This window comes from Physcomitrium patens, chromosome 5 (genome assembly GCF_059467195.1).
Source record: "Physcomitrium patens ecotype Gransden chromosome 5, ASM5946719v1, whole genome shotgun sequence".
Lineage (NCBI taxonomy): Eukaryota > Viridiplantae > Streptophyta > Bryopsida > Funariales > Funariaceae > Physcomitrium > Physcomitrium patens.
This window is the reverse complement of record NC_143414.1, coordinates 601,232-627,281: the sequence shown is the minus strand read 5'-3', so window position 1 is coordinate 627,281 and position 26,050 is coordinate 601,232. Positions and strand designations below refer to the sequence as shown.

Here is a 26,050-nt window from a genome sequence, read left to right as displayed (position 1 = left end):
TTTTAATATAGATTAAAGGATAATATTAAAGATTTATTATTGACAATGTTAAAAGCAAATTTTTTAGAATAATTTATTATTTCAGCCATTACATGTAATAATTGATTATTTGAAAGACATCAAAAATAAAGACTTGGCTGAAAGGAATAAGTCAAGTAATGACAACAACTCTCAAGTTTTTTGAAATTTATTCATGAAGGCCAAACTAATGCAAATTGATACAATTGTCAAGGACAAGAACTCGATGAAAGCTAAAGAGTAAGTGAGACTTTTCTCAAAAAGAAATAGGAAAAAATAGAAATATGTATATTAAGAAAGAAACTGGAATGGCTATTGCCAAAATACAAGAAAACTAGAGACCCTTGAAACTAGACTAGAAGCAAGAAAGGAGTTGACAAGAGTGAAGAGGGCTTCACTCTTGCCTCTATATATAATATCTAACTAGAAGCCACGTGGCGATGTTCTATAAGACCTCCAATATATGTTGACTTTCTAGGCCACATGCCTTTGCTTGCAAGGCAAGTTTTCTATGGATGGACCACATAGTTAGCTTGTTCTTTAAGCTTCCAACATGTGTGGCACATGGCTAACTTGTTGACCAAGTTTCTAACCTAAAAGTCAACTATAGACTCCTATAAAGTCAAAGCAGCGTCTATGAAGCTTCTAAGAAGCTTCTCTAGAAGATATTACACAATTAACCTACTTTTATCTACTTTTACATACTTTTATCTATTCATATAGGTAATTATATGTATGTCCGTGACATTACCCCCCCTTCTAGGGACGAGTTCCACGAGGAGCGGTGATTATATATTGAGAAAATCTAATATGCGACGAATTGTATTTGCTACATACTCTTATCTTTGTTCTCTTCGAAGATAGTTGATGGGTCCTCTTAGCCATCGATAGTGTCCCATTCCAGGGCGAGAAGACCACCCTGTTATTTGATCACTGTTGAGGCCTTCATAACTTCCTTCAAATAATACATTTGAAACACCATCAGGAGTCGTTCCTATTTCCAATAATATCACCAAACATCGAGAATCTCTTCCAAGGTCGTGATACCAAACGCATTGTATCTCACCATCTATTCGAGGAAGAACATGTCGTTCTTGAGGGTCTTCATCTCGGTTGTGTCATCTTAAAGGTTGTGACAATCGCAATGTCTCATCCGGTAAGTCAGCAAACGAAGGTTCTTGAGTTGAATCCGCTGGTTGTTGGCTCTCCATCTAATTAGCGTCACAAAATGCAAAGAAGTTACAAATAAGGATAGGAAATTGAATGTTATCTTGCCTCAATCTTGTCTCTTTTATAAGAGAGGTTTTCATCTTGGTTTTGATGGATGTCGTTGATGAAAAACTTTGACTTTAGCTGATGCATTTGCTAGATTCCTAGATGGCTCCCATGTGCGCTCACTAATATCATATCCGCACCAATGAACAAGATATTCCAGCTTATTTCGGCGCCGCCTTGAGTCTAATATCTCTTCCACCTCAAATTCTTCATTATTATCTACTTCTATAGGAGGCGGTGGCATTTGTCTTCTTCCTTGTATATCCACTGTCTTATATGGTTCAAGAAGAGACACGTGGAATACACGATGGATCTTCATTGACTCCGGTAGATGTAACCGATATGCAACTGGGTTGATCTGTTCAGAAACAGAAAAGGGGCCAAGCCTACGATAGTCCAATTTGTCACAAGGTCGAGTGGTCTTGATATTGCGACGAAGTAGCCATACCTTATCACCCACGTTGACTTGTGGTTGCTCCTTACGATATACATCTGTATTTATCTTTTGTCGTTCTTGAGCTTTCTTCAACTGCGCCTTCATTATTGCATGTAACTCTGACAACCGATTTGCCATATCTTCTGCTGCAGGATTATCAACTTTTAAAAAATCAAAAGTATCAAGTCGTGGATGATAGCCATAATTGGCAAAGAAAGGTGTTTGTTGCGTGGAGGAATGTACCGTATTATTATAAGCAAACTCTGCCAATGGCAGAAGGTTTGTCCAATCATCTTGTTGGTAGTTGATGGTACACCTTAAATACTGTTCCAAGACTTGGTTTACGCGCTCTGTTTGTCCATCAGTTTGAGGATGGAAAGCTTAAGATAGCTTTATGTCCACTTTTAAAATCTTGAAAAGAGTCCTCCAGAATCTCGACACAAATTGAGTTCCCCTATCCGATATGATATCTTTAGGTAATCCATGATAGCGATAGATATTATCAATGAAAAGCTTAGCTGTTTCTTCACCTGTGATAGATTTTGTACATGGCATAAAATGTGCCATCTTGGTGAAACGATCTACTATCACAAATATAGAATCATAAGATCTTGAGTTTGGAAGATCTGTGATGAAATCCATAGAAACAGAAGACCATGGTTGTTCTGGTATAGGTAATGGCTGAAGAAGTCCGTAAGGTCGATGTCGAGGAATTTTTGATCTTGAACAAATATCACATGATTGTACAAAGTCTTTGACTGACTTCCACATTTGTGGCCACCAAAAATCTCTTGATATGAGTTCCAAAGTCTTATTATATCCAAAGTGCCCTGCTGTTGGAAAGTCATGACGTGCTTGAAGAACACGTACACGTGCTTCTCCTTCTAGAACATATAGGCGTCCTTCAAAATATAATAGATTATTCTTGAACTCGAACTTAGAAGAATCATGAGACTTGGAAGAATTATTCTCGATATCATGAACAAGAGGGTCTGAGGACATACTGGACTGGATTTGCTTGAGAAAAGTTGAATCAACAGTCAATGTTGATTTCACTGCTCGGAGATGAAATTGCTCCGGTTTCAAGAGGACCGTTCTTTGTTGCTCAAAAGCTGCATCTCCTTCTTTTGGTGCAAAATAAGAACGTCTAGACAGGGCATCGGACAAACCTTGTTGTTTTCCTAGCCGATAAGTGATAATGAAGTCGAATCTTGACAAAGACATACTCCAACGAGCTTGACGACGATTCAACACGCGTGCTGACATGAAATACTCGAGGTTCTTGTGATCTGTATACACAGTGACTGGACTAGAAGCACCTTCTAGATAATGACGCCATTCTTGAAAGGAATCCACGATTGCAAGAAGTTCTTTATCATGGATCTCATAATTGATCTCGGCTGCTGAGAATTTTCTTGAATGAAAAGCTATCGGATGAAGTTTGTCATCTATTCCCATTTGTGATAAAACTGCACCCAAGGCAAAATCCGATGCGTCAGTTTCCATAAAAAATGCCTTGGAAAAGTCAACACGATATAAGACTGGTGCAGAGACAAACGATGTCTTCAAGGCTTCAAATGCTGCTTCCGCTTCTTGATTCCATTGGAATTTATCTTTACTAGTCAAGCGTGTAAGTGGAGCTGCAACTCGTGAGAAGTCTTTGATGAAGATCCGATAGTAATTGGCAAATCCCAAGAAACATTAGACATCTCTTACAGTCTTTGGAATCTTCCAATCCATGATTGTTTGGACTTTCTTAGAATCCATCATAAGACCATCATTTGAAATGATGTATCCTAAAAAGTCAACTTGAGTAGTGTGAAATACACACTTTTCCATCTTGGCGTACAATCCTGCATCTCTGAGTTTTTGTAATACTTGACGAACATGTATTTCATATTCTTCAACATTCTTAGAATAAATCAGGATATCGTCTAGGTAGCAGACGACAAAATTGTCTAAGAATTCACGAAATACATCATTCATGAGATATTGAAAAGCAGCTGGTGCATTCGTGAGTCCAAAAGGCATGACATTATATTCAAAATGCCCGTACCTGGTTCGAAACGCAATCTTCCATTCATCTCCTTCTTTGATCCGTACTAGATTATATGCTCCTCTTAGATCTATTTTTGTATAGATCTTAGCTTGATTTAACTGGTCAAGGAGTCCTGATATCAAAGGTAATGGATACTTGTTCTTGATTGTGATCTTGTTGAGTCCTCGATAGTCAACACACATTCGTAAAGATCCATCTTTTTTCTTTACGAATAAAATTGGAGCTCCTGCTGGAGATTTTGAATGGCGTATGAAATTCTTCGCTAAATTCTCGTCAATATATGTCTTGAGTTCAGCCAACTCATCTTGCGATAAACTGTAAATTGGTCCAAATGGTGGCTGAGTTCCTTCCTTGAGATCGATTGAACAATCGTATGGGCGATGCTCAGGAAGAATATCTGCATTCTTTTTCTCAAAAACGTCTTGATAATCCTGATATTGACTTGGAATGCCACTTGAAGTCTTTACGCTTTCAGAAATAGGTGCAGCATAAATAGCAAAAGTTGATCCTTCTTTTGCTGCGTGTATAAATGCTTTTGCACCTATAAGTGCGAGTTTTACTATACTAGATTCATGGTTTTTTACTTGATTAATAGAACTGTTACTAATGCTCTGAGGAAAATCAAGTTTACGAGAAATCCAATCTATTCGAGGATTATACTTTTCTAACCATGATAAGCCTAAAATTACTGGATTAGAGGGAGATCTAATTATATTAAAAATTACGCAACTACTATGACCATTTATTACTACATCTACAGGAAGTGTTTCGTGAGTTACATCTCCAGAAGACAACGGACGACCATCTATGACTTCTACGTGTACAGGTTTAGTTTTTTGTATTAATGATATTCTATGTCATCTAGCAAATTCTTCATCTAAAAAACAAGATGAGGCTCCTGAATCTACCAAGGCAGAGGCTTTGTAATTATTAGGTCCTAAACGTACATCTATTATAAAACAAGGAGATGGTTCTGAAGAGAGGATAGGACCTTCATTAGAAGTTGTACAAGATTCCAGCCGCACGGTCCCTATTGTAGCTGAACGTATTCGTTTTCCGACATACTGTCTTCTTTGACAGCCGTACTCCTCATTTTGTAGTTACGTCGCTTCTTTGGACAATGTTGAGCAGTGTGCTTAGGTTCTCCACAATATAAGCACAATCCTTCTTGTCGACGACGAGACTTTTCTTGCTCAGTAAGAGGTTTGAAACGTACCGCATTAATTTGCATATCCTCTACTTCTGAAGGTATGTGTTGAGGAGACGTCGGTGTTGCCATTGAATTGTAGTAACGTTGAGGCCCACTTGTGCGACTCTCGGATCGAAATTCAAAAAGTCGATTGTCGCACTTCACAGCAAAGTCAATTGCTTGACTCAATGTTTGAGGATCAGGTAAATTAAGCATCAATTTCTTTACCTCATATTGTAATCCGTAGAGAAATTGACTCACAAGTGCGGCATCATCCCACTTGATATCAGTTGCAAGTTGTCGAAATTGCGAAGCATATAATGTTACTGATCGATTGCCTTGTCGCAAAATACGGATCTTGTTGGTTGCAACACGAATTGCATCATGTTCTCCAAACATGGATCGAAACTCCGCCAAAGAAGCCTCCAGATTATCCAATATTGGATCTCGTCGTTCAAGAAAAGATGAAAACCATGACAATGCTGAACCTGAAAGAAGTGTACCAATGAATCTAACTTGTGACCCTGGAGTTGGATAGCTCTGGGGTTGAAGTTCAATCACTAGTTGGACCTGATTGATGAATCCTCGAAACTTGGATCTGGTACCATCAAACTTCTCGGGCAAGGCAACTCTCGGTTCTCTAACACTCGAAGGGTGTTCCATTTTGGGAGAAGGAACATGGTTTGGTGCAGATGTTGAAGCAGCCCCAATCATCTCTATATCTTCACTTCCTACCATTCTTGTTGCTCCTCGTGGTGGTAAATTGAGTTGATGCATCGCAAGCATTAACTCCCTCAATTGTTCTTGCATCTGTGCCATTGCACTCTTCATTTCAACAAGCTCTGCCATAGTAGCACTTAGAAAAGAGAAGATGTCTAATAACGCTCAAAACAAATAGAAGAGAGAAATTGATAACAAAGAAAATACTAAGAACAATATCAGTTTAAAAGAGGGTAATCCGCAACTTCTAATGCGCTTATGTCTTATCAAGAAAAAGGGGTAATCCACTCTTAATCAAGAAAAGACAAAGCTCTGATATTGTAAGTGTACTCTTGTCAATCTGTCAAGGACAAGAACTCGATGAAAGCTAAAGAGTAAGTGAGACTTTTCTCAAAAAGAAATAGGACAAAATAGAAATATGTATATTAAGAAAGAAACTGGAATGGCTATTGCCAAAATACAAGAAAACTAGAGACCCTTGAAACTAGACTAGAAGCAAGAAAGGAGTTGACAAGAGTGAAGAGGGCTTCACTCTTGCCTCTATATATACTATCTAACTAGAAGCCACGTGGCGATGTTCTATAAGACCTCCAATATATGTTGACTTTCTAGGCCACATGCCTTTGCTTGCAAGGCAAGTTTTCTATGGATGGACCACGTAGTTAGCTTGTTCTTTAAGCTTCCAACATGTGTGGCACATGGCTAACTTGTTGACCAAGTTTCTAACCTAAAAGTCAACTATAGACTCCTATAAAGTCAAAGCAGCGTCTATAAAGCTTCTAAGAAGCTTCTCTAGAAGATATTACACAATTAACCTACTTTTATCTACTTTTACATACTTTTATCTATTCATATAGGTAATTATATGTATGTCTGTGACAACAATGTATTTTAAATCCTTCACACAGTAGAAAAAAATTTAACGTTGTCAAGAGAATTTGTAATTATATTGTAGAAAAGCTAAGTACACTACTCAAAATTATCTAAAGAAGTATCAAGGACACAAATTGGAAGAAGATGCATAAACTCATGGAATTTGTATAAAAAAAAAAGGTGACAAAATTGACGAAAGTATGTATATTCAAGGAAGAATTAGAATGGCTATTGCTAAAGATTAGAAAACCTAAGATTCTTTAAATTAGATTAAAAATAAAAAAAAATTAAGAAGAGTGAAGAGGGCTTCACTCTTATTTCTATATATACTATCTAACTCAGGGCTATAACACAATGTTCTATAGGACCTCTAATATGTGTTGACTTTGTAGGACATATGACTTGACTTACAAGGCAAGTTTTTTTATGTGTGGCCTACATAGTTAACTTGATCTTCAAGATAACAATATGTGTGGTACATGGCTAACTTGTTGACCATGTTTCTAATCCAAAAAGTTAATTATAGACACCTATAAAGTCAAAACAACATCTATGAAGCTTCTAAAAAGCTTCTATAGAAGATATTATAGAATTAACTTATTTTTACTTACTTCTATTTACTTCTATCTATTTATACATGTAATTACTGACTTACATGTACATATTCATTACATTATTCCTCTTTCTAGGGACGAGTTTCATGAGCAGTAGTCATCACATGTTGAAGAAATCTATGATGCGACAAATTGTATTCGTCACATATTTAGATCTTTGTTTTCTTCAAAGATGGTTGGTAGGGCCTCTCAACCATCAATAGTGTCCTATACCAGGGTGAGAAGACTACCCTATTATTTGATCATTGTTGAGGCTTTCATAACTTCCTTCAAAAATAAAATATTTGGAACACTATCAGGAGTTATTCCTACTTCTAATAAAATTATCAAACATCGAGAGTCTCTTCTAAGGCTGTGATACCAAACACATTGCATCTTGCCATCTATTCGAGAAAAAATATGTCATTCTTGAGGATCTTCATCTTCATTACCTCGTCTTGAAGGTTGTGACAATCACAATGTTTCATCCAGCTAGTCACCAAACGAAGGCTCCTAAGTTGAATCTAGTGGCTATTGATTGTTCATCTCTTTAGCATCATGAATACACAAGAATTACAAAGAAGTATAGAAGGTAAATTGTTATCTTGTCTAAATCTTGTTTCTTTTATAGGAAAGGTCTCCATCTTGGTTTTGATGGATGTTATTGATGAAAAACTTCTACTTTCCTTATTGCATTTGCAAGATTCTTTGCTGGCTTCCATGAGCGTTCACCAATATCATATCCGAGCCAATGAACAAGATATTCCAACCTATTTCGATACTACCTTGAATCAAAGACTTCTTCTACATCAAATTCTTCATTATTATCTAATTCTATAGGAAGAGGTGGCACTTGTCTTTTTTTCAATATGTTCATGTTCTTCTATGGTTAAAAAAAAATACATAGAATATAAGATGAATCTTCATCGACTTTGGTAAGTATAATCAATATGCAACTGGATTGACTTATTTAGAAATATGAAAAGGTCTAAGTCTACAATAGTTCAATTTATCACAAGGACGAGTGGTCTTGATATTGCGATGAAGTAACCATATCTTGTCGCCTACATTGAATTATGGTTGTTCCTTTCCATAGACACCCACATTGATTTTTTGTTGTTCTTGAGCTTCTTTTAACTACGCCTTTATTGTTGCGTGTAGCTTTGATAAATAATTTGCCAAATCTTTAGCCGTAGCATTATCAACTTCTGAAAAGTCAAAAATATCAAGACGTAGATGATAACCATAATTTGCAAAGAAAGGTGTTTTATTTTGTAGAAGAATGTACTCCATTATTATAAACAAACTCTGCCAATGGCAAAAGACTTGTTGATCATCTTGTTGATAGTTGATGGTACATCTTAATTACTTCTCCAAAACTTGATTAACAAGCTCCATTTGTCCATCAGTTTGAAGATGGAATGCCAAAGATATTTTTATATCTAATCTTAGAATCTTGAAAAGAGTTTAGAAAGGGCATCAAATAAACCTTGTTGTTTTCTTAGACAATAAGTGATATTGAACTTAAATCTTGACAAAGACATGCTTCAACAAGTTTGTCGACGATTTAAAACACCTGTTGAAATGAAATACTTGAGGTTCTTATGATCCATATATACAATGAGTGGACTTGAAGTGCCTTCTAAATAATGGTGCCATTCTTGAAAAGAATCCACAATTGCAAGAATTTCTTTATTGTGGATCTCATAATTAATCTCGGCTGTTGAAAATTTTCTTGAATGAAAAATTACTAGATGAAGTTTTTCATCTATTCCTATTTGTGACAAGACTACACCAAAGGCAAAGTCAGATGCATCTATCTCTATAAAAAATGCTTTTGAAAAGTCAATGCAATATACAATTAGTGCAAAAGTAAAAGCTTTCTTCAAAGCTTCAAATGATGCTTTTACTTCTTTACTCCACTTGAGCTTGTTTTTACAAGTTAAGCATGTAAGTAGCACTGTCAAGATAGAGAGAATTTGCCTCAAAAAAATACTGGGCTCTTGGTTGCTACTAATTGCTGAATCAAGTCTTGAGATAAGAAAAACAAAGTTTATATATATATATATATATATATATATATATATATATATATATATATATATATATAAACACTTTTAGGTACTATTACATCAAATACATAAGTCTTAAGTTTTCAAAAACATCCAAAATATGATAAAACTTCTAAATCCTTAAATATCCTTGTGGGATATTATTTCAAATTTTAAAATTTATATCTTTCAATCAGACCATTCAAACACATTCAAATTTTATATGAAATACTAATATACTTCTAACAACTATTACAACAAATTTCAACTATAAATTCATTGCAAAACTTAAGATATCACCAAAATCCTAATAGTAGCTTTAAACCCTAGTTTTTATATACATACATGCAATTTTCTTCATATCTCACAAACTAAGCACTCAAATGCCACAAAATTTGTATGTATAGCTTTTTCACATAATAATCTATTTTTTTCTAAAAGATTTGAGTCCAAATTTTATCCAAAAACTCAAGTTATGGCTCAAACCATTACTATGAATAAAATCACTTACTTATTGCTTTTGATTTGGATGTACTGACTTCAACCCTCTATATTTTCTTCATTCAAACTCTAAATTCATCAAATAGTATATAAAAAGTGTAATTAAGAAAGTGCTCTCTTTAATCCTAGTCTTTGATCTTTTGTTGATCTCTGTAAATATATGTTATGCCCCAAAGAATGATAGTAGGTATGAAATTGACACCTTCATTTTGAGCACTAATAACTCCTTCATTAAAATTCTAAATCATACAAAATTTATATCCAATCCATACATAAAAACCTAAACTTGATGATTCTAGCCTTCAAAGCTTAAATGACTTTAAAAAAAAACCCTAATCTCTAATAAGGCCTTAGGCAACCTTTTTAAAGTCCATTGGATATGGCCTTCGATCAATAGGAATGAAGATCCCCATTCCTTGCCTTCATCCAACCATGCTTTGTTTTCATCCCTCTCAATAAGCTTCCTGCTAGTTAAGATTTTCTTCTTTAGGCTCTAATCTCCTCTTAAGGCTTCATACTAAACATTTAGGCCCTATAATCTTTTTAAATGCTATAATCAAAATAGATAAAATTCAAAATAAAGTTTTTTTATATCCACTCTCTTTAAATTAATCTATTAATCATTCTAATATACACCAAGATTTATGAACATGTTATATATTTTAACTAATTTTTACATACTATAAACAATTATAATATGACAGCGCTGCAACTTGAGAAAAGTTCTTGATGAAGATCCGATAATAATTGGCAAATCCCAAAAAACATTGTACATCTCTTACTATTTTTGAAATCTTTCAGTCTATGATTGTGTGAACTTATTTAGGATCCATCATTAGACCATTGTTTGAAATGATGTATTCTAAAAAGTAAACTTGAGTAGTGTGGAATACACACTTTCTATCTTGGCTTACAATTCAACATCTCTAAGTTTTTGTAACACACAACAAACATGAACTTCATGTTCTTCTACGTTCTTAGAGTAGATTAAAATATGGTCTAAATAAGAGATAAAAGCATCTATAAATTCATGAAAAATATCATTCATAAGATGTTGAAAAGCAATCAGTGCATTCATGAGTCCAAAAAGCATGATATTATATTTAAAGTATCTATACCTTGTTTGAAATATAGTCTCCTATTCATCTCCTTCTTTAATGCAGATTAGATTGTATGCTCTTTGTAGATCTATTTTTGTATAGATCTTAGCTTGATTTAATTGATCAAGAATTTCAGATATCAAAGGTAGAAGATATCTATTCTTAATCTTGTTGAATCCTCAATAATCTTGTTGAATCCTCAATAATCCATACACATTTGCAATGATCCACCTTTTTTCTTCACAAATAAGACAAGAGCTTCTGCAATGGCGTATGAAATTCTTGGCTAAGTTCTCATTAATATACTTCTTGAGTTCAGTCAACTCATTTTGTGATAAACTATAGATTGGACCAAATGATAGTTGAGTTCTTTCTTTAAGATCAATTGAGCAATCATATGGATGATGCTTTGAGAGAATATCTACATTTTTTTTTTCAAAAATATCTTAAAAATCTTGATATTGATTTAAAATTTCACTTGAAATCTTTCCATCATTTAAAATGGATGTGGCATAAATAACAAAAGACAATCTTTCTTTTGTAGCATACAAAAAAGCTTTTGCACTTATAAGTATAGGTTTGGATATACTAGACATGGCTTTCTATTAGATTAGAAAAATTCTTAATGATGTTTGAAAAAAAAATTAAGTTTATGAGAAATCCAATCTATCACAAGATTATACTTTTCTATCCAAAATAAACCTAAAATGATTGGATTAGAGGGAGATCTAATTATATTAAAAATTATGCAACTATTATGACCATTTATTACTACATCTATAGGTAGTATTTCATAAGTAATATCTCTAGAAGATAACGAATGATTGTCTATGACTTCTACGTGCATGGGTTTAGTTCTTCATACTAATTATATATTATGACTTTTAATAAATTCTTCATCTTAAAAACATGCTAAGGCTCTTGAATCTATTAAAGCAAAGGCTTTGTAATTATTAGATCTTAAATGTACATCTATTGTAAAATAAGGAGAGGATTCTGAGGAGAGAAGATGACCTTCATTAAGAATTGTACAAGATTCTAACTGCACAATCTCTATTATAGCTAGATAAATTTATTTTTTGACATATTTTCATCTTTAAAAATAGTATTCTTAATTTTGTAGTTGTGTCATTTCTTTAGATAATATTGAATATTATGCTTAGCTTTTCTATAATATAAATATAGTCCTTGATGACGATGATTTTTTTTTGTTTCATAAGAGATTTAAAATGTAATATATGAATTTGCATGTCTTCTACTTCCAAATATTTATATTAAGAAGTCATTGGTGTTGTCATTGAATTATAATAATGTTGAGGTTTCCTTGTTTCATTCTCAGATCAAAACTCAAAAAGTCAATGATCACATTTCATAGCAAATTCAATTACATGACTCAATTTTTGAAGATTTGATAAATTGAGCATTAATTTCTTTACTTTATATTATAATCCGTAGAAAAATTGGCTGATGAGTGCTGTATCATTCCACTTGATATCTATCGCTAATTGTCAAAATTGTGAAGCATATAATATCATTGATTGATTACCTTGTCGCAAGATACAATTCTTGTTGGTTGCAATACGGATTGCATCATATTCTCCATACATAGATCAAAACTCCACTAAAAATACTTCCAAATTATCCAATATTAGATCACATCATTCAAGAAATAATGAAACCATGATAAAGCAAAACTTGAAAGTACTGTTCTAATAAACCTAACTTTTGATCTTTGAGTTGGATAACTTTGAGGTTGTAGTTCAATCGCCAATTGTACCTGATTGATGAATCCTCAAAACTTAAATCTTTTGCCATCAAATTTCTCAGGCAATCTAATTTTTGGTTCTTTAAAACTTGAAAGATGTTCCATTGTAAGAGCACTAATATAGCTTAGTGTAGATGTTGAAGCAACTCCAATCATTTCTATATCTTTATTGCCTAATAATCTTATTGTTCATTGTGGTGGTAGACTGAGTTGATGCATTGCAAGCATTAACTCTTTCATTTGCTCTTGCATTTGAGCTATTGCATTCTTCATTTCAACAAGCTCTGTCATGCTAGCATAATAATAAAAAAAGGTGTCTATTTTCATAGAATAAAATATTCAAGAATCAAGAAAAAAATTCTAAAAATAATATCAATTTAGAAGAGGATAATCCGCAACTTCTAATACTCTTATATCTTATCAGAAAAAAAAGATAATCCACTCTTAATCAAAAAAAGACAAAGCTCTCATATTGTATGTGTACTCTTGTCAATCTATCAAGAACACAAATTAGAAGAAGATGCATAAACTTATAGAATCTGTGTCAAAAAGAAAGTGATAAAATTGAAGAAAGTATGTATATTCAAAGAAGAATTAGAATGACTATTGTCAAAGACTAGAAAACATAAGACTCTTGAAACTAGACTAAAAGCAGGAAAAGAATTAACAAGAATGAAGAAGGCTTTATTCTTATCTCTATACATTCTATCTAATTAAGGGCTATATCACAATGTTCTATAGGACCTCCAATATGTGTTGACTTTGTAGGATACATGCCTTGACTTACAAGGCAAGTTTTTCTATATGTGGACCACATATTTAGCTTGGTCTTCAAGCTAACAATATGTGTGGCACATGGCTTACTTGTTGACCACGTTTCTAATCAAAAAAGTCAATTATAGATACCTATAAAGTCAAAGCAGTGTCTATAAAGCTTCTAAGAAGCTTGTATAGAAGATATTATAGAATTAACTTATTTTTATCTACTTCTACTTATTTCTACTTATTTATATTAGTAATTATTGGCTTATATGTGTATATTCATGACAAGAAGCAATATAATCACAAAATAAAGACTACAATTGTCAAAGAAGACAATATGTTGGAAAATAAGCTTTTCAGCTATAATAGGGATTATGCGGCTAGAATCATATATAATACCAAGTAAAGGTCCTATTCTTTCTCTAAATCCTTAACTTGCTTCATAATAGATGTATATTTAGGACCTAAAAATTAAAAAGGTTTTTACATTATTAGATTCAAGAGTCTCAACCTATTTTATAGATAAAGACTTTATAAAAAAAAAAAAAATACTTTTAGTCAAGAAAATTGAATCCATACACATAGAACTCATAAATGGTTATTTGTTGTCTTTTGGAGATATTATTCATGAGATTGTTCTTTTAGATGAAATAATTAAAGATCATAATAGCATAGTAATATCTAATGTAATAAGATCTCTTTTCAATTCAATTATTTTAAAATTATTGTGATTAAACAAATATAACTTTTAAATAGATTGGATTTTTTATAATCTTAATTTTTTTAGTAGTTTAATCTAAAATCTTATTAATCAAATAAAAATATATGAATTTAGTATATTCAAATCTATATTGGTAGGAGCAAGAACTTTTATATATATTGCAAAAAGAAGGTCATCTTTTGCTATATATGCCATGCCTATTTCTGATGGTGGAAAGACATCAAATAATATTTCAAGCCAAAATAAAGATTTCTAACATATTTTTGTAGAGAAAAATATAAATATTCTTTTAGACCATCAATCTTTTGATTATTCAATTGATCTGTAAAAAAAAACTCAACCACTATTTAGACTAATCTAGAGCTTATCATAGAATGAATTGGCTACATTAAAAGAATATATTGATGAAAACTTAGCTAAAAATTTCATATGCCATTCAAAATCTCCAGTAAGAGTTCTTATCTTATTTATGAAGAAAAAAGATGGATCTCTATGTATGTGCATAGATTATCAAGGACTTAAGAAGATAACTATCAAGAATAGATATCTTCTATGTTTGATTTTAAGACTTCTTGATTAATTAAGTTAAGTAAAGATCTATAAAAAAATAGATCTATGAAGAGCTTATAATTTGATATGCATTAAAAAAAGAGATGAATAAAAAATTATGTTTCAAACTAAGTATGGATATTTTGAATATAATATTATGTTTTTTGGACTCATAAATGCACCAACTACTTTTCAACATCTAATAAATGATGTCTTTTATGAATTTCATGACAAATTTTTTTCTATTATTTGAATGAAATCTTAATCTACTCTAAGAACAAAGAAGAGTATGAAGTTTACATTTGTCATGTATTACAAAAATTTAGAGATATAAGATTATATGCCAAGTTAAAAATATTTATTCCATACTATTCAAATTGATTTCTTAGGATATATCATCTCCAATAAAAGACTAGTGATGGATCTAAAGAAAGTCTAAACTATCAAAGAATAGAAGATTTTAAGAATAATAAAAGATGTATAATGCTTTTTGAGCTTTACTAATTACTACCAAATCTTCATCAAGATTTTTTTTCAAGTTGAAGCTCCACTTATACATTTGACTTGTAAAAATAAACTTGAGTGGAATAAATAAGATAAAGCATCGTTTGATTTTTTAAAGAAAGAATTTATTTTTACATCAATTTTATATCGAGTTGACTTATCTAAGATATTTTTCATGGAAAAAAATGCATCACACTTTGCCTAAAGTGTTGTATTGTAATAAATGGGAGTAGATACCAAATTCCATCTAGTAGATTTCTATTCCAAGAAATTAATTATAAGATCCATGGTAATTATGAGTTCTTTGCAATCATGGATTTATTTTAAAAGTGGCAGCATTATCTTAAAGGCATCTCAAGTCTAATCACTATATATATGGATCACAAGAACTTCAAGTATTTTATATTGGCAAGTGTTTTGAATTGTTGCTAAACTTGTTGGAGTATGTCTTTATCAAGATTTTATTTCAAGATCACTTATTGATCTAGAAAATAGTAAAGTTTATCAGATGTTATTTTTAGACATTCTTATCTTACACCAAAAGAAGTAGATGCATCTTTTGATTAATAAAGAATGATTTTTTTGAAGTTGGAGCATTTTTACCTTTGAGTAATAAAATCAACATTAACTATTGATTCAATCTTTATCAAACAAATTAAATTAAGTATATCCTCTGATCTTCTTATTTGTGATATCAATAATATCTCTTCTAAGTCTTATGATACTTCCAAATATAAGTTCAAAAATAAACTATTCTATTATGAGGGACAATTATACAATCGAAAAGGTGTCAAGGAGAAGAACTTGATGAAAAAATAATTCAAACAAGTGAGCCTTCACTCAAAAAGAGGTAACAAAATATATATATAAACAAATATACATATTGAAAGAGAAACTGGAATGGCTATTGCCAAAAGACAAGAAAACTAGAGATCCTTGAAACTAGACTAGAAGCAACAAAGGATTTGACAAGAGTGAAGAAGCCTTCACTCTTGTCTCTATATATACTATCTAACTAGGGGCTACGTGGCGACGTTCTATAGGACCTCCAATATGTGTTGACTTTGTAGGGCACATGCCTTGACTTACAAGGCGATTTCTTCTACGTGTGGGCCACATAGTTAGCTTGATCTTCAACCTAACAACATGTGTGGCACATGGCCAACTTGTTGACCACGTTTCTAATCCAAAAAGTCAATTAAAGACACCTATGAAGTCAAAGCAGCGTCTATGAAGCTTCTAGAAAGCTTCCATATTAAATACTATAGAATTAACTTACTTTTACCTATTTTTACTTACTTCTACCTATTTGTATATGTAATTACTAGCTTACATGATTATGTCCATGACATTACCCCCCCTTCTAGGGATGAGTTCCACGAAGAGCGGTCATCATATGTTGAGGAAATCTATGATGCGACGAATTGTATTTGCCACATACTGTGATCTTTGTTCTCTTTGAAGATAATTGATAGGGCCTCTCAACCATCAGTAGTGTCCCATACTAGGGCGGGAAGACCACCCAGTTATTTGATCATTGTTGAGGCCTTCGTAACTTCCTTCGAATAGAATATTTGGAACACCATCAGGAGTTGTTCCTACCTCTAGTACAATCACCAAACATCAAGAGTCCCTTCCCAAATCGTAATACCAAACGCGTTGTATCTTGCCATCTATTCGAGGAAGAACATGTCGTTCTTGAAGATCTTCATCTCAATTGCGTCATCTTGAAGGTTGTGAAAATCGTAATGTCTCATCCGGCAGGTCAGCAAATGAAGGCTCCTGAGTCAAATCTGCTGGTTGTTGGTTCTCCATCTCCTGAGCATCACTACTACAAAGAAGCTACGAACAAGAATTGAAAGTAGAATGTTATCTTACCTAGATGTTGTTTCTTTTATAAAGAAGGTTTTCATCTTGATTTTGATGGATGTCGTCGATGAAAAGCCTCCACCGCCTTTGCTCCATTTACAAGATTCTTTATTGGCTCCTATGTGCATTCACTAATACCATATCCGTACCAATGGACAAGATATTCTAATTTATTTTGGCACCGCCTTGAATCTAAGACTTCTTCTACTTCAAACTCTTCATTATTGTCCACTTCTATAGGAGGAGGTAGAGCTTGTCGTCTTCTTGGTATGTCCACTGTCTTGTATGGTTCAAGAAGAGACATGTTGTCGTGTTGTAACACGAGTATACCGTGAAAATATAAAGAAAGGGGACTTTTATTAATGTTCAGTTACCTCGAATATTGGAAGCAACGACCGATTCCAGTGCCAATATTCAGGGGCCAGTTTCAGACACCTCATCACAATTGGTCAGGGCATACTTACCAATAACAAAATGCTCCATTCAAGTCCAATAGTGGGAGTCAACAGAATCGAAAGGACTTAATCGATGACTGAGCAAGCCTGACACGAAGGACCAATTTGACCCAATTACAGGAACATCCAGGTCTTACTACATGCCTCTTAGCCAATATGAGACCTGAATTGGTCGGGCGACTCAATGTGGTCCCGATTACGGGGGTTTCGATTCCGTTTCAGGGTGTCCTGTTCTCTGTGCCATTTCAAGGAACGTTATTTTCGAAAAAAGAACCTTTTAAAAGGTAAAAAATGGAGGAGAAAGCTCTAACGACGGAGCCAATTCTGGATCCAAGATGGAAGATTGAAGAAATTTAAAGGCTAAGGTTTGAAAGAGGGGAGAATTAGGATTTTTAAGGGAGAAAGCTAGCTTCATGATTCGGGAGGGGGGAGAAAAGACAGAGAATTGGAGGGTTTTTTTTTTTGTTTTCTTCTTAGAGTTTTGGGAAGACTGAGGCAATTATTGTTGAATAGTCGATGTGTTGGACTAGTGAATTGAGGTTTTAATGAAGTAGGTATGATTACTCTTGACTGTTTTTTGAAATCGAAGTTACGTCTATGATTGAAGAATTAAAAAGGTGTCTATAAGATTGAGTATGCAGAGTGAATGAAAATTTTTGGATTAATCTAACAAGAGAGTCAGTGGATACAAGGTTGTGAGTATAAAGCGATATCGGAGATTAGAAGATTGGGTTGTTCGGGGTTCTCTGTAACGTCTAGAGACTTACTGGCTGGGACAAAAAGGATTTCGATAAGCACTTGAAGGACACCCGTATAGATTTACGGTATATTTTTGCAGTCGTTTATATTCCAACAGTCAAAAACTGATAGACAACTTGAATATTAGCGAATCTCCATACTACCTTCTACAGCCAGACATCTGGCACGTTCTCGAGTAGGAAAGCATGTAATACGACATAAGTGGTGAACTCGATGTGAAAGCTTGAGGTCGAAGGTATTAGATTTTGTTTGATTTTATTTTTATTTTTATGGAGAACGAAAATAAAAATTTTGAAGGATCTTTGGGAGGAGTTTTTGGTGGAGGTTCTTTTAAAGGACAAGGTATGCACATGGATCCGTCTATTGCTAGTATGTTTCAAGCCTTCTCATTATCAATGCAGTAATAGCAAAGCAATGATCGAAAGGAAGCTTTGGCAACCAAAGCATTGCAAGCAGTGGTCAATAAAATTGATCAATTTGATGGAAGGAATATTTCAAGGTATTTAAGATGTTATGTTCGTGAAATGGAATTAAATCGGATTTCTGAGAAGAAAATGGTTGAATTATTTGGACTTGCCATGATACCAGAAATAAGAGACCATATTACATTGATTACGGATTGTTATGGGAATTCATGGAAGGTTTTTTCACATGCATTCAAAGACAAATATTTCTTAGAAGATGCTGATCACGTTACTAAGAAGCTGTTTCTGGAATGGATTGAACGGCCTAATAAGAATTTGTAAGCAACAGAGCTACTAAGGAAATTTGAAAGGCAGCACTCTCAATTATCGAAGGTAGAAAAATTGACATTGGAGCCAAACAAAGTTGATCTATTTCTTCAAGCTGTTGATGGAAAATTACAAGGGAAATTAGAACTCTTTGAAGACAAAGAAAAAGATGAAGGATTGACAACAAAGTGGAAGAACGTTGAAGATGCGGTGGGGTTGCTTACAAAAAGAGAAAGGAAAAAGGATAGGAGCAATATTCCGAAAACAATACAAGCACCCAAAGCTCCAGTATATACAACACCACCAACAATGCCTACAGGTCAACCTTCGACATCCTTATCAAACAAAGCAGATATGGGGATGGAAGAAATTATACGAGGAATGCGAGATCTTCAAATCAAATTGGCAAGACTTGAAGAGAATACTTCTACAAACAATTTGAAGAATGTTTCAAAACAAGGATATGTACAAAGATACATTTGGTGTGATGATGCTTCACACACTAGGAAAGATTGCATGAATTTAATAATATGATACAGCAAGGAATTATTTGCTGGAAAGATGGGAAGATAGCATTAAAAGATAGGGAGGATCTTCTTCAAACCAATTTTGGCAAGGGAGGAATGAGAGCATTGGTTCAAGATTACTTAAAAGAGCATGAAACAGCAGCACGAGAAAGTGCAAGTTATGGTGGTAGAGTAGATGATGACCTTGGTGGAAGTATGGAAACTAGTGAGTTTTGGGCTTCTGCCGTTTCTACAATGCAAGAAGGGAAATTACCTCGAGAAGCATTATTGAGGACTGCAGCTATAATACGAGGTGCAACAAGTTGGGAGGATCCTGTTGAGTCTCTTTCAGTTCATGCATATATTGCTAAGAGTCAACATAAAGCTTTGATGGAAGAAAAGAGACGACAAAATTTTGATGATACTAGAGAAGGAAATTCTTCTAAGAGGCAAACTCGAGGAGACAAGGCTCGGGAGGCAGCTTCACAAGAATTGCCTGTAAAAGATACCTCAGCATCATTGGAAGAAAAAACAAGGGAGACTAAAGATAAAGGTAAATCAATTGCTTATAAGCTACTTTTTGACATTGAAGCGGCAACAAATTTGAAAGGGGTGTTGGAAGAACGTATATTAAATGCTAAAGTGGAATTCACATTGAAAGAAGTTTTAGGAATTGCAAAGAAGGAATTTCATAATGTTATCATTGATAGCATTAAACGAAAAAGGTAATTAATGGGCGAAACTCAAATGAGTCATGCTATTGATGCAAGAATATATAAAGATGAAGAAGAGGTTGATATTGGTTACAAGCAACTAACAAATGAAAGGAATGGGTATAATCAACGAGTACATTTTGAAGATTATAGTGATAAGGAAATGGAAACTTTGAGTCATTATACTCGAAAGTATTGGGCAAAGGCAACTACTGAGGTATTGGTGAAAGTAGGAGATATAGAAGAACCAATTGTTGCTTTAGTCGACCATGGTTCTGAAATAAATCTTATGTCTAAAGATCTTTGTAAGAAGCAAAAATGGCCAATTGATATGGAACATGGATGGGCAATACGAGCAGCTAATAACACATGGGGTGAATTATATGGAGCTTGTGCAAATGTCAAAATTCGGATTGGGGATGTTGCGATGGAGCAACATTTCTTTGTTCAAGATATAACATCTTATCCGTTGATTTTAGGACAACCTTATATTATGACAACACGGATGGAAATAAAAGTACTTGACGATGGTTTTACTTATGCAAGGGTACGTAGCGAAGATGGGAGGAAAGTTGTATAATTTCTAACAGTACCTCTTAACCATGAATGGAATCGAGATAGGTTGAGGGAGAAACCATTGCCAAAGATTGTTGAAGGATTTAAGGATTTTGGGGAGGTACCACTGTAAAGCGAGATTATGGAGGTACAAAAGAGGAGGTACTCTCGCGAGATGAAGGTGCCTTTGATATGAGTTTTATCGGTATTTTGGAGAATGGAAATATTATGTATAAGAAAGTTGATGATTTTAAAAGAAAAGAAAGAAAAAGATTATATAATATTGAAGGAGAATTACGTAAGTTAGGTACATTGGAAGAAGATGAAAGTGATTTGGATAATGAAGGTGACGAAGATAAACTGGACAAAGATGTAGAGAATATATTATAAATGAAATAGCAATTGAGTAAATTGGTGCATACCGGAGAATGCACAGGTTCAGAGGAGGTGAATGTCATGTTGTAACACGAGTATACCATGAAAATCTAAAGGAAGGGGACTTTTATTAATGTTCAGTTACCTCGAATATTGGGAGCAATGACCGATTCTAGTGCCAATATCAGGGGCCAGTTTCAGACACCTCATCACAATCGGTCAGGGCATACTTACCAATAACAAAATGCTCCATTTGAGTCCAATAGTGGGAGTCAACAGAATTGAAAGGACTTAATCGATGAGTGAGCGAGCCTGACGCGAAGGACCAATTTGACCCAATTACGGGAACATCCAGGTCTTACTACGGGCCTCTTAGCCAATATGAGACCTGAATTGGTTGGGCGACTCAATGTGGTCCCAATTACGGGGGTTTCGATTCCGTTTCAGGCTGTCCTGTTCTATGTGCTGTTTCAGGGAACGTTGTTTCCGGATAAAGAACCTTTTAAAAGGCAAAAAATGGAGGAGAAAGCTCTGACGACGGAGCCAATTCTGGATCCAAGATGGAAGATTGAAGAAATTTAGAGGCTAAGGTTTGAAAGAGGGGAGAATTAGGATTTTTTAGGGGGAAAGCTAGCTTCATGCTTCGAGAGGGGGGAGAAAAGACAGAGAATTGGAGGGTTTTTTTTTTTGTTTTCTTCTTAGAGTTTTGGGAAGACTGAGGCAATTATTGTTGAATAGTCGATGTGTTGGACTAGTGAATTGAGGTTTTAATGAAGTAGGTATGATTACTCTTGACTGTTTTTTGAAATCGAAGTTACGTCTATGATTGAAGAATTAAAAAGGTGTCTATAAGATTGAGTATGCAGAGTGAATGAAAATTTTTGGGTTAATCTAACAAGAGTGTCAGTGGATACAAGGTCGTGAGTATAAAGTGATATTGGAGATTAGCAGATTGGATTGTTCGGACTCCTCTGTAACGTCTAGAGATTTACCGGCTGGGGCAAAAAGGATTTTGGCGAGCAGTCGAAGGACATTCGTATAGATTTACGATATATTCTTGCAGTCGTTTATATTTCAATAGTCAAAAACTGATAGACAACTTGAATATTAGTGAATCTCCATACGACCTTCTACAATCAGATGCCTGGCGCGTTCTCGAGCAGAAAAGCACGTAATACGATAATCTGGAATATTGGATGGATTTTCATTGACTCTGGTAGATGTAAATGATATGCAACTTGATTAATTTGTGCAGAAATAGAAAATGGTCCCAGCCTTCGATAGTCATACTAGTTACAAGGATGAGTGGTCTTGATATTGTGACGAAGTAGTCATACCTTATCATTCAAGATGAATGATGGTTGTTCCTTTCGATAGACATCCGCATTGACCTTTTGTTGTTCTTGAGCCTCTTTTAATTGCGCCTTCATCGTTACATGTAGCTCTGATAAATGAATCGCCAAATCTTTCACAGCAGGATTATCAACTTTTAAAAAGTCAAAAGTATCAAGTTGTGGATGATAACCATAATTAGCAAAGAAAGGTGTTTGTTTTGTAGAAAAATGTACCGTGTTATTGTAAGCAAACTCTGCCAATGGCAAAAGAGTTGTCTAATCATCTTGTTGGTAATTAATGGTACATCTTAAATATTGCTCTAAAACTTGATTAACATGCTCCGTTTGTCCATCAGTTTGAGGATGGAATGCCGAAGATAGTTTTATATCCACTTTAAGAATCTTGAAAAGAGTCCGCCAAAATCTTGATACAAATTGAGTTTCCCTATTTGATATAATATCCTTGGGTAATCCATGATAGCGATAGATATTGTCAAGAAAGAGCTTAGCTGTTTCTTCACCTGTGATAGATTTTGTATATGGTACAAAATGTGCCATCTTGGTAAAACAATCTACTATCACGAATATAGAGTCATAAGAACCTGAGATTGGAAGATCCGTGATGAAGTCCATAGAAACAGAAGACCATGGTTGTTCTGGAATAGGTAATGGCTGAAGAAGTCCAAAAGGTCGATGACGAGGAGTTTTCAATCTTGAGCAAACATCACATGATTGTACAAAATCTTTAACTGCCTTCCACATTTGAGGCCACCAAAAATCCCTAGATATCAGCTCTAAAGTCTTATTATATCCAAAATGTCTTACTGCTGGGAAGTCGTGACGAGCTTGAAGAATACGTAAACGTGCTTCTCCTTCTGGAACATATAAACGTCCTTCGAAATAGAGTAAGTTCTTGAATTCAAATTTAGAGAGATCATGAGATTTGAAAGAACTATTCTTGATATCATGAATAAGAGGGTCTGAAGACATACTTAACTGGACTTGCTTAAGAAAAGTTAAATCAACAGTCAATGTTGATTTTATTGCTCAAAGATGAAATTACTCCGGCTTCAAGAGAACCATTTTTTGTTGCTCAAAAGCTACATCTCCTTCTTTTAGTGCAAGATAAGAATGTCTAGACAAGGCATCGAACAAACCTTATTTTTTTCCTGGCCGATAAGTGATGATGAACTCGAATCTTGATAAAGACATGCTCGAACGAGCTTGGCGACGATTTAATATGCGTGCTGACATAAAATATTTGAGGTTCTTGTGATCCGTATACACGGTGATTGGACTGGAAGCGCCTTCTAGATAATGACACCATTCTTGAAAAGAATCCACAATTGCAAGAAGTTCTTTTTCGTGGATTTCATAATTGATTTTTGCTGCTAAGAATTTTCTTGAATGAAAGGCTACTGGATGAAGTTTGTCATCTGTTCCCATTTGTGATAAAACCGCACCCAGAGCAAAGTTCGATGCATCTGTTTCCATAAAGAATGCTTTGGAAAAATCAACATGATACAAGATTGGTGCAGAAACAAACGCTGTCTTCAAAGATTCAAAAGCAACTTCTGCTTCTTGATTCCATTGGAGTTTATCTTTACAAGTCAAATGTGTAAGTGGAGCTGTAACTCGAGAGAAGTCTTTGATGAAGATCCGATAGTAGTTGACAAATCTCAAAAAACATTGGACATCTCTTACCGTTTTTGGGATCTTCCAGTCTATAATAGTTTGAACTTTCTTAGGATCCATCATAAGTCCATCATTTGAAATGATGTAACGTAAGAAATCGACTTGAGTAGTGTGGAATACACACTTTTTTTATCTTGGCATAGAGTCCTGCATCTCTTAATTTTTGTAACACACGACAAACATAAAGTTTATGTTCTTCTCGATTCTTAGAATAGATCAAGATGTCGTCTAGATAATAGACCATAAAATCGTCCAAAAAATCTCGAAAAACATCATTCATTAGATGTTGAAAAGCTGCTGGTGCATTTGTAAGTCCAAAAGGCATGACATTGTATTCAAAATGTCTATACCTAGTTCGAAACACAGTCTTCCATTCATCTCCTTCTTTGATGCGTACTAGATTATATGCTCCCCAAAGATCTATTTTTGTATAGATCTTAGCTTGATTCAGTTGATCAAGAAGTCCAGATATTAAAGGTAGTGGATACCTGTTCTTGATGGTAATCTTGTTGAGTCCTCGATTATCAACACACATCCGCAATGATCCATCTTTTTTCTTCACAAATAGAATTGGAGCTCCTGCCGGAGATTTAGAATGGCGTATGAAATTCTTGGCTAGATTTTCTTCAATATACTCCTTTAGTTCAGCCAACTCATTTTGTGATAAACTGTAGATTGGTCTGAATGGCGGTTGTGCTCCTTCTTGAAGGTCAATTGAGCAATCATAGGAACGATGTTCTGAGAGTGTATCCGCATTCTTTTTTTCAAATACATCTTGAAATTCTTGATATTGGCTTGGAATGCCACTTGAAGTCTTTTCACTAGTAGAAACGGGTGTGGCATAAATAATATATGGTGATTCTTTCATAGTAGCATGCAAGAAAGCTTTTACATCTATAAATATGGGTTTAATTGAACCGGACTTATGACTCTCTACTTGATTAACTTCACTGTTAGTCATACTTTTAGAGAAAGTAATAGTTCGGGAAATCCAATCTATTTGAGGATTGTATTTTTTTAACCATGATAAATCTAAAATGACTGGATTAGAGGGAGATCTAATGATATTAAATACTACAAAACTATTATGACCATTGATTATTACCTCTATAGGAAGGATTTTGTGAATAATATCTCTACAAGACAATGGACGACCATCTATGACTTCTATATGAACAGGTTTAGTTTTCTTTACTAAAGATATGTTATGTCTTTTAGTAAATTCTTAATCTAAAAAACACATTGAGGCTCCTGAATCTAACAAGGTAGAGACTTTGTAATGTTTAGGTCCTAAAATAACATTTAATGTAAAACAAGGAGAGGGCTCTCAGGAGAGAATAGGACCTTTACTAGATGTTGCATAAGGTTCCAGCCGCACGGTCCCTATTGTAGCTGGACAAACTCATTTTCCAACATATTGTCTTCTTTCACAGCCATACTCCTCATTTTGTGATTGCGTCATTTCTTTGGACAATGTTGAGCAGTATACTTTGGTTCTCCACAATATAAACATAATCCTTGTTGATGACGATGAGTCTTTTTTTGCTCAGTAAGAGGTTTGAAACGTACTGCATCAATTTGCATATCTTCTACTTCCGAATGTATGTGTTGTAGAGGTGCTAGTGTTGCCATTGAATTATAGTAACGTTGAGGTCCACTTGTACTGTTCTCAGATCGAAATTCAAAAAGGTGATTGTCGCACTTCACAGCAAAGTTAATTGCTTGACTCAATGTTTGAGGATCAGGTAAGTTGAGCATTAATATTTTTACCTCATATTGTAATCCGTAGAGAAATTGGCTAATAAGTGCAGCATCATCCCACTTGATATCAGTTACAAGTTGTCGAAATTGTGAAGCATATAACGTTACTGATCGATTGCCTTGTCGTTAAATATAGATCTTATTAGTTGCAACACGAATTGCATCATGTTCTCCAAACATG

The 26,050-nt window shown here is 34.2% G+C and overlaps 1 long non-coding RNA gene across 1 annotated transcript; it reads right to left on the bottom strand.

The window, feature by feature from the left end:
* Nucleotides 1-285: 285 nt before the first annotated feature.
* Nucleotides 286-2,497, bottom strand: LOC149989214 (uncharacterized). The gene is made up of 2 exons (XR_016503167.1): nucleotides 1,973-2,497; nucleotides 286-1,872 (listed from the first exon to the last, which is right to left on the bottom strand). It is a non-coding gene; the product is annotated as an uncharacterized LOC149989214 (long non-coding RNA).
* Between the last annotated feature and the right edge of the window lie 23,553 nt (nucleotides 2,498-26,050).